The sequence below is a fragment of the Panicum virgatum genome, chromosome 5K (genome assembly GCF_016808335.1).
Source record: "Panicum virgatum strain AP13 chromosome 5K, P.virgatum_v5, whole genome shotgun sequence".
In the NCBI taxonomy this organism is placed as follows: Eukaryota; Viridiplantae; Streptophyta; class Magnoliopsida; order Poales; family Poaceae; genus Panicum; species Panicum virgatum.
This window is the reverse complement of record NC_053140.1, coordinates 29,350,301-29,361,117: the sequence shown is the minus strand read 5'-3', so window position 1 is coordinate 29,361,117 and position 10,817 is coordinate 29,350,301. Positions and strand designations below refer to the sequence as shown.

Here is a 10,817-nt window from a genome sequence, read left to right as displayed (position 1 = left end):
CCCTACAAATAATTTTGCAAATTATTCTGAAAATTTGTTTATTGCAAAATAAATAGTAAAACAAATCAGAAATTTTTGAAAATTTTACCATAGTTACATTGCGAAATATATAACATAGAAAAAATGTCAAATCAGAAAAAATATATAACATAGGAATAAAAGTGTTGAAACTATAAGTTAAACATGTCACCATACTACATACATACAACTTAAGTCCAACTTTAGGTTTTGAACACTCTTACACAATAAACAAGGTGAATTGTAGTTTTCATATTTTTTGCATGTCCCACTGGTCAATGTATTCTCTAAAATTTCACAAATTTTCAATGTGTTTTAGTAGTTCCTTTGTATTAAATGAATTTGCAGAGAAATTTTGAAAATCATTTGTAGGGGCGGGTGGGGCCATAACCCGCCCCTACAGATATTATTTGTAGGGGCGGTTGGCAAACCCACCCGCCTATACAAATAATTTTGCAAATTATTCTAAAAATTTGTTTATTACAAAATAAATAGTAAAACAAATCGGAAATTTTTTAATTTTTTACCATATGTACATTGCGAAATATATAACATAGAAAAAATGTCAAATCAGAAAAAATATATAACATAGGAATAAAAGTGTTGAAACTATAAGTTAAACATGTCACCATACTACATACATACAACTTAAATCCAACTTTAGATTTTGAACACTCTTACACAATAAACAAGGTGAATTTTAGTTTTTATATTTTTTGCATGTCCCACTGGTCATTATATTCTTATTCTTAAAATTTCACAAATTTTCAATGTGTTTTAGTAGTTCTTTTGTATTAAATGAATTTGTAGAGAAATTTTGAAACTCATTTGTAGGGGCGGTTGGAAAACCCGCCCGCCCCTAGAAATCTGTTTGTAGGGGCGGGTTATGGGCCCACCCGCCCCTACAAATAATTTTGCAAATTACTCTGAAAATTTGTTTATTGCAAAATAAATAGTAAACCAAATCGGAATTTTTTGAACTTTTTACCATAGTTACATTGAGAAATATATAACATAGGAAAAATATCAAATTAGATTTTAGTGGATAAAAGTGTTGAAACTATATTTCCAAAATTCCTACCAAAATTCCTTTAATGCAAAACAAATAGTAAAACACATAAAAAATTCATGAAATTTTTGCCATAATCATATTATGATTTTTAGAACATAAGAAAAATACCTAAAGTCACGTGTCAATGTATACAGTAAATAAAAATGTTCAAACTACAAAGAGTTTAAATGTTAATATTGTAACACGTGACATTCATAATAATAATTATTTCAAAATACACAAATTCACGAGATATTTAAGCTGTAACAATTCTTGATTCGCCATCTTTGTGTGCCCATGGCTTGTCGTCTTTTCTTATGCCTACTTCGATAATCTTCATCTTCTCTGCTAGATCTGTGAAAAGGTTCATTTGATCATACTGATTATATTCTTCCACATCGTCGATACCCTCAACTCCTATGATATCTTGTTTTCCAGGGACGACAACATATTTTGTCTTTTTTGCATTATCAGCAACATACAATACCTGTGCAACCTGTGAAGCAAGTACCCATGGGTCGTCTTTATAACAAATATTGTTGAGGTCAACAATCATCAATCCACAGCCGTCCACCTCAACACCTTTCGGGTGCTTGACCCAACGACATCGAAAGACCGGGATTTGTATATTGGAACCATAGTGCACTTCCCATATATCATCAATGACACCAAAATATGTTGTATTTTGGCCTATTCTCTCATCTAAGGCCGCGATACGAACACCACTATTCTGGACACGGTCTTCCTATCCTTGACGGCAGTATAGAATATATATCCATTAATATCATACCCTTGTCAGGATGTGACCTGGCTAGATGGACCAGCTGCCAATCTTTTGATTGTTTGCTCCTACATGGTCTCCCCATCTGGTAGATGCAGGTCCTTCAACCATGCAGTCAGTCGATGCTTGTGCTCTCTCATGATCCAATCTTCCGAGCGGCCGTTACTTTCTACATGAATCATGCTCAAGTGTTCGTTGACTAAAGGTGTCATTATGATGAGGTGCTGCAAGATGCTATAATGTGCTTGCTGCACACCTTTGAAATCTTTATCGATGAAGATTTTCCTCCCTACTGTGCCAACACATTCCAACCTCCCAAAAATCGTGGAGTCGGCAAACCAAGGGGCACATTATTCTGTAAGTAACCAAGGCAAGACTCGATGACTTCCTCAGTACTGAATCCCTCTATCATGGACCCCTTAGGATGAGCACGATTCAATACGTACTGGTTGACGATGGACATAAAACGCTCATACGTCCACATTTCGTGTAGGTAAAGTGGACCAAGTGCCTGTATCTGATCGACCATGTGAATCATTAGGTGTTCGATTATATCAAAAAATCCCGGAGGAAAGCACATCTCGAGCTATGCCATAGTCTCCCCAATGAATTCTTTGAGATCGTGCAACTCATCTTTGTCGATCACCTTTTGTGAAATTCTATTGAAGAAGTAACACAACCGAGTGATTACCATCTTGACATATATTGGCTTGATCGCTCTGATTGCAATCGGGAGGAACAGCGTCAGCAACACGTGACAATCATGACAGTTGTAGCCGCATAGTGACAAATCTTTCATCGAGACTAGTTTCTTTATGTTGGACGTGAAATGAGTCAGGACTCTGATCCCTCTTAAGCTCTTGCACATTGCCTTCTTCTCATGACGTGTCAAGTTGTAGCTAGCTGGGGGGGAGTTCATATCTGCCATTCCATTTGTCCACAGGATGAAGATCTTGTCTTATCTTTATAGCTATCAAGTCCTGATGTGACTTCAAGGTATCCTTTGTTTTGGTTGATGTCTCTAGTAGTAGCCCAATTGTGTTACCAAACACATTCTTCTTCAGGTGCATACCATCGATTGCATAGTGGATCTCAAGATCCGCCCAATACGGCAAGTACTTGTAGAAGATGAATTGTTTCTTAAATGGTACGCCATCGGTGGGTGCCTTATCTCTCTTTCTCTTGTTGCCATCTTTATTCTTCTTCCCATAAACGACCTGGATGTTCCGGACCATATTGAAAACATAGTGCCCATCTCATTGTACTGGAGCATAATGGAATTCAGGCTTGCCGTCAAAATGATTATAAAACTTCTTACTTCGGTACCTATGTCCTTCCACCAAGAAGCGTCTGTACTCAAGGTAAACTACCTTCCGAGAACCTTCAAGGAAACACGATACGGTGTCATCCACACACACCGTGCATCCCGTCTTACCTTTCATCTGTCCTGACAGGACAAACAATGCCTGATAATCATGGATAGTGACGAATATAATGGCTCTAAGATTAAAGGACTGCCGTGCAAAACCATCAAAGATATCAATACCCTCCTTCCATAAAGTTTCCATCTCTTGCATCAGAGGCTCAAGAAAAATATCTATATCGATGCCAGGATGCTTGGGGCCCTGTATAAGCACAGATAGCAAAAGATAGATCCTCTTCTGGCACAGCCATGTAGGCAGATTGTACATCGTCAATATCACTGGCCATGTGCTATGGGTGCTACTTCTTTCACCAAACAGACTCATTCCATCCGTACTCAACGCAAACCGAACATTTCTCGAGTCATTCCCAAATTCCAGATAGTACTTGTCATCGAATTCCTTCCACTGCCGAGCATCAGCTGGATGTCGGAGCTTTCCGTCACCCTTCTTGCGCTTATCCGAATCCCACCATTGCATTAGCTCAGCATCTTTTGGGTTCGAGAAGAAACGCCTAAGACGATCGCCAACTGGGAGGTACCATATAACCATGGCCGGAATTCTGCTCTGCTTCTCAGAAATGCCTAAAGTAGTGTCGTCTGGCTCAATGGAGGCAACACTATTCTTCGCCACGTTCCCCTTCCCCTTATTCGCACTGGTTGGACCTTCATTGTCGTCAACACAGTATCCAGCATTATTTTTATACCGACTTGCGGAACATACAGGGCATTTTTTTAGGTCTTTAAAATCATCCCCCACGATACAATATGCAATGATTTGGACATATATGGATTCTTTCCACACCCATAGTGAATGGGCTGACAAGCTTCTTTGCTCGGTATGTGTTGGCTGGCACTTTATTTGGCTTTGGAAGCAACCAACCCACGCAGCAAGTCACTGAAACTACCATCTGACCAACCATGCTTAGCCTTCAGAGTCAACAACTCAAGTACAAAACGAAGTACGGTGCAATGTTTCGGGCATCCCTTCGATCGCTCATATATATTTTCCTCTGCTGATTTTCTAACCGTCTTAAAGTTTGCTAACCCCCTGGCATTACCAACCAATACCTCCGCTTTGGAATTGCGCAACAACTGGCTAAAAAAATCAGTATCATCAAGTTCATCATCACTGCTGTCAACATCGATGGGCCCGTTGCCAACATCATCACCATGGAATCCACCAACACCATCATCATCGCCGACACCATCATTACTTTCGCCATCATCAATATAAGCATCAAACATTCTATCAAACTATTCACTGGAGGGGGAGCATCCGTCTTGCCATGTTTCTTCCAGATCGTGTAGTCCTTAACAAATCCACTCAACATCACATGCGATCTGATTGTGGTTGGGTCGCTGAACACTCTCAAATTCTTGCATTTTTTTGCATGGACAATATATCCACTGTGTCTTCTCATTTCTTGCACGGTTCTCCGCAACTTTAATGAATTTATCAAGCTCTCCACGGAAACAGAGTTCCGTCCTTTTTGCTTTGTACATCCATATCCTTTCCATCTCTGAACAAAAACAAATAAATTAAATGGATCAAAACAATCAAATTTTCATGTAAATGCATAAAAAAATTAAATCAACCGTGCACTAAATTGATATAAACATATACTTCTATATATGCATAGGTGTTGAAAACATACGATTTAACTAATACTAAGTAAAAACAATCAAAACTAAACATATTAGTTTACCACTAAACCGTGCACTAAATTGATATAAACATATACTTCTATATATGCATAGGTGTTGAAAACATACGATTTAACTAATACTAAGTAAAAAAAATCAAAACTAAACATATTAGTTTACCACTAAATATTGGGAAAAAACTAACATGCATATTTGAAAAATAAAAAAACAAATTTTTTTCTCTCTCCTCCATAGATCTAGGGCACTATTTCCTTTAGAATGAGGCTAAAAATAGTAGATTGAATCCAAATGACCACATAATCTTGTTCTCCTACTAAAATAGCACAACTTTATCCAAAAATTTAAGGGAAATGGTGTCTCAAATGGCTAATCCACACCATGGAGATCTAGATTAGTTAGAGGCTAATAGAGCTTCATTTGAGCCATAAATCTAATAAAAGAGCTTAGAAATGAGAGAGAATTAGTACCTACTTACCTCCTAGAGCCCCCAACTCGAAAAAAATCAACTTGAAAACCTCCCCCTTTTTTCTTTTTTTTTAGAATGTTGGGGGAGCTCCTCTCCCGACCAAATAATGGGTGGTCGGGAGGAGGAAGAAGGCAGCAGATATTTATACCCATTTCTAGGGGCGGCTCACCCCTTCGGCCGTCCCTACAAATTTTGTTTCCAGGGGCGGCTCACCCCCCCCCCCCCCGCTACCCCTGAAGAGCCGCCCCTAGAAATGAAATTTGTAGGGGCAACTCACCCCCAACCCACCCCTAAAAATGGACCCTATTTTCAGGGGGGGTTGAGCCGCCCCTACAAATTATTTTACAGGGGCGGCTCGTTAGCTACATATCTGCGCCTTATTTCTAGGTACGGCTGACTTAATAGTCCGTCCCTGGAAAAAATATGGAGTGATCTGAGCTTAGCTTTTACGCCAAGACACCCATGTATATTCTGTACCAGTGGCGAAGCCAGCCCAGAAAATGACCTAGGGCGGACTTTTACGATAAAATTTTTGCACGACCAGAGCGAGACGCCGAGACTTGCTGCCCGGCTGCAGGCGCCCGCGCCGGCGGCGCACGGGATCTACTGTCGCCACCGACGGGCGCCGAGATGGGGCTGCTGAACGGACGGGCGTGGAGTGGCATCGCGCAACGGCATCGACACGCCAGCGTGAGCGCCTGAGCGGGACTGAGGGGGTGGTAGATGGTGAACTGCCGAAATTGGCAGCGGCATCTGGTGGCAAGATGCAGTGCTGGGCTGGGGCGCTAGGTTGAACCACTTAAGAGGCCGCAGCCCACTCGACCTCGCGTTCGGGGGGCGCCGCCGCACCGCCATGAGCCCCTGCCGGAGTTGAGAACGGGGATATTGTCAGCACCCACGAACCAGAGAAAGCATCTCCTACTATGGGCCGCCGCACCAGGAAGCCTAGTGTCTGTCTTGGCGCGAATGGGTTCGCTAGATGTGCCTGCGCGCACGTATCAGGCCAAGCCCATGTAAACGCAAGAGAGTCGCTAGTTAAATACTGAGTGCGTGCGAGGAGGAATGGTATCGAACAACTTGTTTGAACTCTTACTCCTTTCTCAAGTAATCTATTATGCGGAAGCCAATTTCCAGTTCTCTTATGTTCTTCCTATGTTTTTCAGATCCATCCTTCTTCTCTTTTTCTGCTACCTCTACTGTTAACAAATATACTCTGGACTTCACTTAGAGGGACCTAGGGCGGCCGCCCTGGCTCGCCCAAGTGGTGGCTCCGCCACTGTTCTGTACTGTTTATATTTCTCTAAAGAAACTACCCCTAATTCTCTCAGCAGATAGTTCAAAGAAGAAGAGACTGGGCCTGTGTTTAGATGCAAAAAGCAAAATTCCAAAAAAAAAATCCGGCACCTGAATGGAGACTTAAATCTAGATGAAATAAAAAACACATTGCGACTGCTGCCTGTAAATCGCGAGACGAATCTAATGAACCTAATTAGGCTGTAATCAGATGCAAAATTGATACAGTAATGCTACAGTAATAACCTCTACTATCGGATTAATTAGACTCATTAGATTCATCTCGCGATTTACAGACGAGTTCTTTAATTATTTTTATGATTAGTCTATGTTTAGTACTTCAAATATAGAAAGATATCTTTTCAAAAAATTTACGGAGCACAACCAAACAGAGCCTGGTGTAAGTCAAATGAAAGACTGGCATTCCGAGCTCATAATTGCAGACCTGCACGTGTGGGTCGGTCGGAAGTTGTTGAGGTTGTGGCGCCAGTGAAGAGCGTGGTCGGGACCACGCCCACACGCTTGCACATCGAGATCGCGCAAGAACAGCTAAGGGTTCGTACAAACGCTGTAGCATCGCCATGGCTACTACTCAATCAATAATGCCAGCTCCAGGCTGCAGACAAACAATAATAATGCATGCGCAGTAGCAGCACACACTGAGCTCTCAATTCTTGTGGTATAGTGCTGACCGAATCATGTTCATACGAAGACCACAAGTATAATGTAAGCTCCAATCACAAATGCAAGTCCTTAGTGACATGTACACAGTTTATACAGGCAGAAGTTGAAGAACAATTACATAAAAAATAATATACAAAAGAAAAATTATTGTAAAAATATTTGTCATCTCTATATATGATTCACACATCAAAAGAAAACCTTCTAGCGCGGCCACGTCACCGAACGTTCCCGGCCGTCGAATTGGCTAGCGAACGGCTCAGATTCTGCATTTTTCGGTCATTTGCAGAAACAATTCTCGAACTTTAGAGATTTCAACTCGTGGTCCGGCCTACTCTCTTAAAATATTTTGTGAAAAAGCTCTCAACTTTTCTCAAAATCAGCCCGCAGTCCAACAGTCCAGGTTCAAAAAAATTTGCAAAGAAAACCTTAAGTTCTCATAAAACTAACCCGCCATCCTGGTCCTCTCAAAGAATTTATTTTTAGAAAAATCCTCAGATTTTAATTAAATCAAACCACAACCCGTTTCATCCATTACTTCTACTGGAGCAACATTATATGCACAATTTGAACATTAAAATGCATTGGAATCAAAAGTTACACAGCAAATAAATTGATCAAGAATTTAAAAACTACAACTTTATTATAGATCGTTTTAAACTTCAAAATGCTTTCGTAATTCATTTTCAAAAACGCTTACATGCGACCCGTTGTACCTACAATTTGAACACCAAAAAAGCTTCAAATCAAAAAAATAATCAATACAAAGTTGCCAAGAATTTCAAAATCTACAAATTTACTATATAGAAAAGTTTTTTTTATATTCAAAGCATTTTTGTAATAAATTATTTTATCCCTTCTTTCACCACAATAAATACAGTAATAAATATCATACCTCTATTTCGATGCCCAAAATAATATAGTCCTTAAATAATAGTGTCACAGCAATAGAATGCCCAAAATATATACCTAATGCAACTACTGCTACAAACCATGACACCTATGAGAAAATAACAAAATAATAAATTTATCTTAACTATGTTTCTTAACAGATTGTACATTTGCTTGTACACAACTACTATAATATCACATGCATGAATTAAAGTCCACAATAACTATACTACTACTACGCAAGATATATATGGACCCCACTTGGCAAAGTCGCGGAACTTTCGGGACTTTCTAGTAATAACGATCCACTAATGCCGGAAAAAAATAGTATTCCACTAATAGCAAATCTTACATAATGCTATCCTATCATTTTTATTTGCTGATCGATTATCAGAATTTAAAAGGTTAATATAACGGACAAAACCCTAAAGGCTTCTTATCGGATGAAATATTTAATTCGGATAGTACACTATTTGATATTATGTGGAAGATTTTTTTACTAGTATGGAAAAATTCCACTGTAGCACGGCTTCCCAGCTTCACCACTGTGCTAGTTCATTTTCCCTCCTCGGTCCCCGTGTTTGCTTCGTGTTACAGTGATTCACAGTGCAGCACAATGCTCCGTCCCTGTAGTGCGAAGCTAAAGCTGCTGAGGCAAAGCTGTGCCAAATGGGCCCTTAATGCCAAGATCATGTGAGGCTTCACGTCAGTAACGAGGTCACCTTTGATGCCTCTCAGACCCACCAGCAAGCAACGCAACGTATGAACACGTCCTCTGCTCCGTGAGATGGTATCTCCGACTATGATAGCCTCAACAAATGATGTATCTCATGTAATTTACTACTGTCACAGAAATTCGCTACAATGGTCGGGATAGTTCGGTAATAGTTGTACAAAAAGGCTATCCATCTTTTTACAGAGCTGTAGTAATCTAGTTCTAAAACAGGTGAAGTTTACGAGCTACAGCGTAAAACTACAGGGTCACACAACCAGCAAACTTCTACTGTGCCAAAAAGGTTCACGGTTCTAACTTTTCTCAAAACATGTCAGCAAAAAAAAAATTACATCACAGATAAGGCCCCGGTGAGCTTCGTTACTGGCCACTGAAAAAGTAAAGGAAAAAAGCTGGCCACAGGAAAGCTGAGTATTGCTAACAGTTGCTACCTCTTTTCATGTCACAAGTTCAACATCTATGTGGCGACTGTGAGCTGGCACAGTTCGGCTGCAGCCTCAATGTAGCAAACTAGCTGCAAAAAAAAAAGTTTAGTAAAGGATCTCAATATTGTTGGTGTTTCATTCAGCAACAGAACAAACTGTCCAGACTGTTTGAAAGGCCCAACTTGCACTGTTTCTGCATTGGTTTTTTCAATCAAGTGATCAACTAAGATCTGTCTATCCACCATGGTACAAGTGCTGCTGTGACTAAACAGCCATCCTTAGTGTTTAATAATGTCTATATTCTTGCACAAGTATTTGAAATAAAGCTAACATAACCTAGATGTAAATCATATACCTGTGGCACACACCAGGTGCGGCTTAAGATGTCTTTTTTACAAGACGGTCATTTGCTTCAAGAATGTCATACAGGCAATGTTCTCAGCAACTGAAGAGCTTTAGTTCCGTGAGGGCCTTTGGCAAAAATAATCCGTTTCAACAGAGGCACTGCTCCAGCAGCAATTATTGCTGGGTGATTTTCTGGATCCATGCTCAGATTATACAAGATAGCTAAGGCAGCTTCCAATGCATCTTCATCGCCCTCTTCAAGCATTTTCACCAGTGGAAATATGCCCCCAGAATCAGCCGTTGCTCTTGTGTATTCCAGCACACCACTCGATATTATCTTGTTTAGCTCTATTACGGCACTTCTTTTATTTTCAAAAGAAAATGAGGTCAGCATTTGCTCAACTAGGCTTGGAATAGTCTGATAAATAATTATCTCCATATCTACACAACTGACACCATGATCGCCTGATAAGCCAGCTCTTGATTCTAGCTTAACAAGGCATGCTGCAAGCCAATTCTTTGACTGGAGCGGAAAACTAGTGAGGAACGAGAGTACTCTATCCTGCTTGTGATGAGTGATTTGTCAACCGTGCAGTGTGATCGTGCGCTTGGTCTTTGGATTGCAGGTATACGGGGGTCGAGTGTCGACGGGGAGCTGCCGTGGAGGTGCTGTGGCCGATGGACCGTGCGGTGGACGGCGGTGAAGGGCAGCCGGGACCGGAGCTCGGACCGGGCGGCAGCTGTGGCGTCCACAACTGGATCGAGGGCACAAGCGGCGATGGAAGGCGGGTTTCTTGGTTTGCGCCACAAAACCAAGGAGGCGGACGGCGGTTGAAGACGCCGAGTCGTGGAGGCACGGGCGTCGGTCTCAGGACTGACGGAGGCGATGGGCGTCGGCGGCGTCTAGGGCCTCGCTGCGGGCGAGGAGGTGACGGGCGTCGGGCGGCGTCTAGGGCCGTCAGAAGGCCGAGGCGGGAACGGCGTCTAGGGCCACGGCGTGGAGGCGGGAATCTTCCCGCGTGTGAGGTTTTGGCGGTTTTCTCAA

General features: G+C 41.3%; 1 long non-coding RNA gene across 1 annotated transcript; it reads right to left on the bottom strand.

The window, feature by feature from the left end:
• Positions 1–9,075: 9,075 nt before the first annotated feature.
• On the bottom strand, positions 9,076–10,306 carry LOC120707061. The gene is made up of 2 exons (XR_005688777.1): positions 9,783–10,306; positions 9,076–9,516 (listed from the first exon to the last, which is right to left on the bottom strand). It is a non-coding gene; the product is annotated as an uncharacterized LOC120707061 (long non-coding RNA).
• Positions 10,307–10,817: the final 511 nt, after the last annotated feature.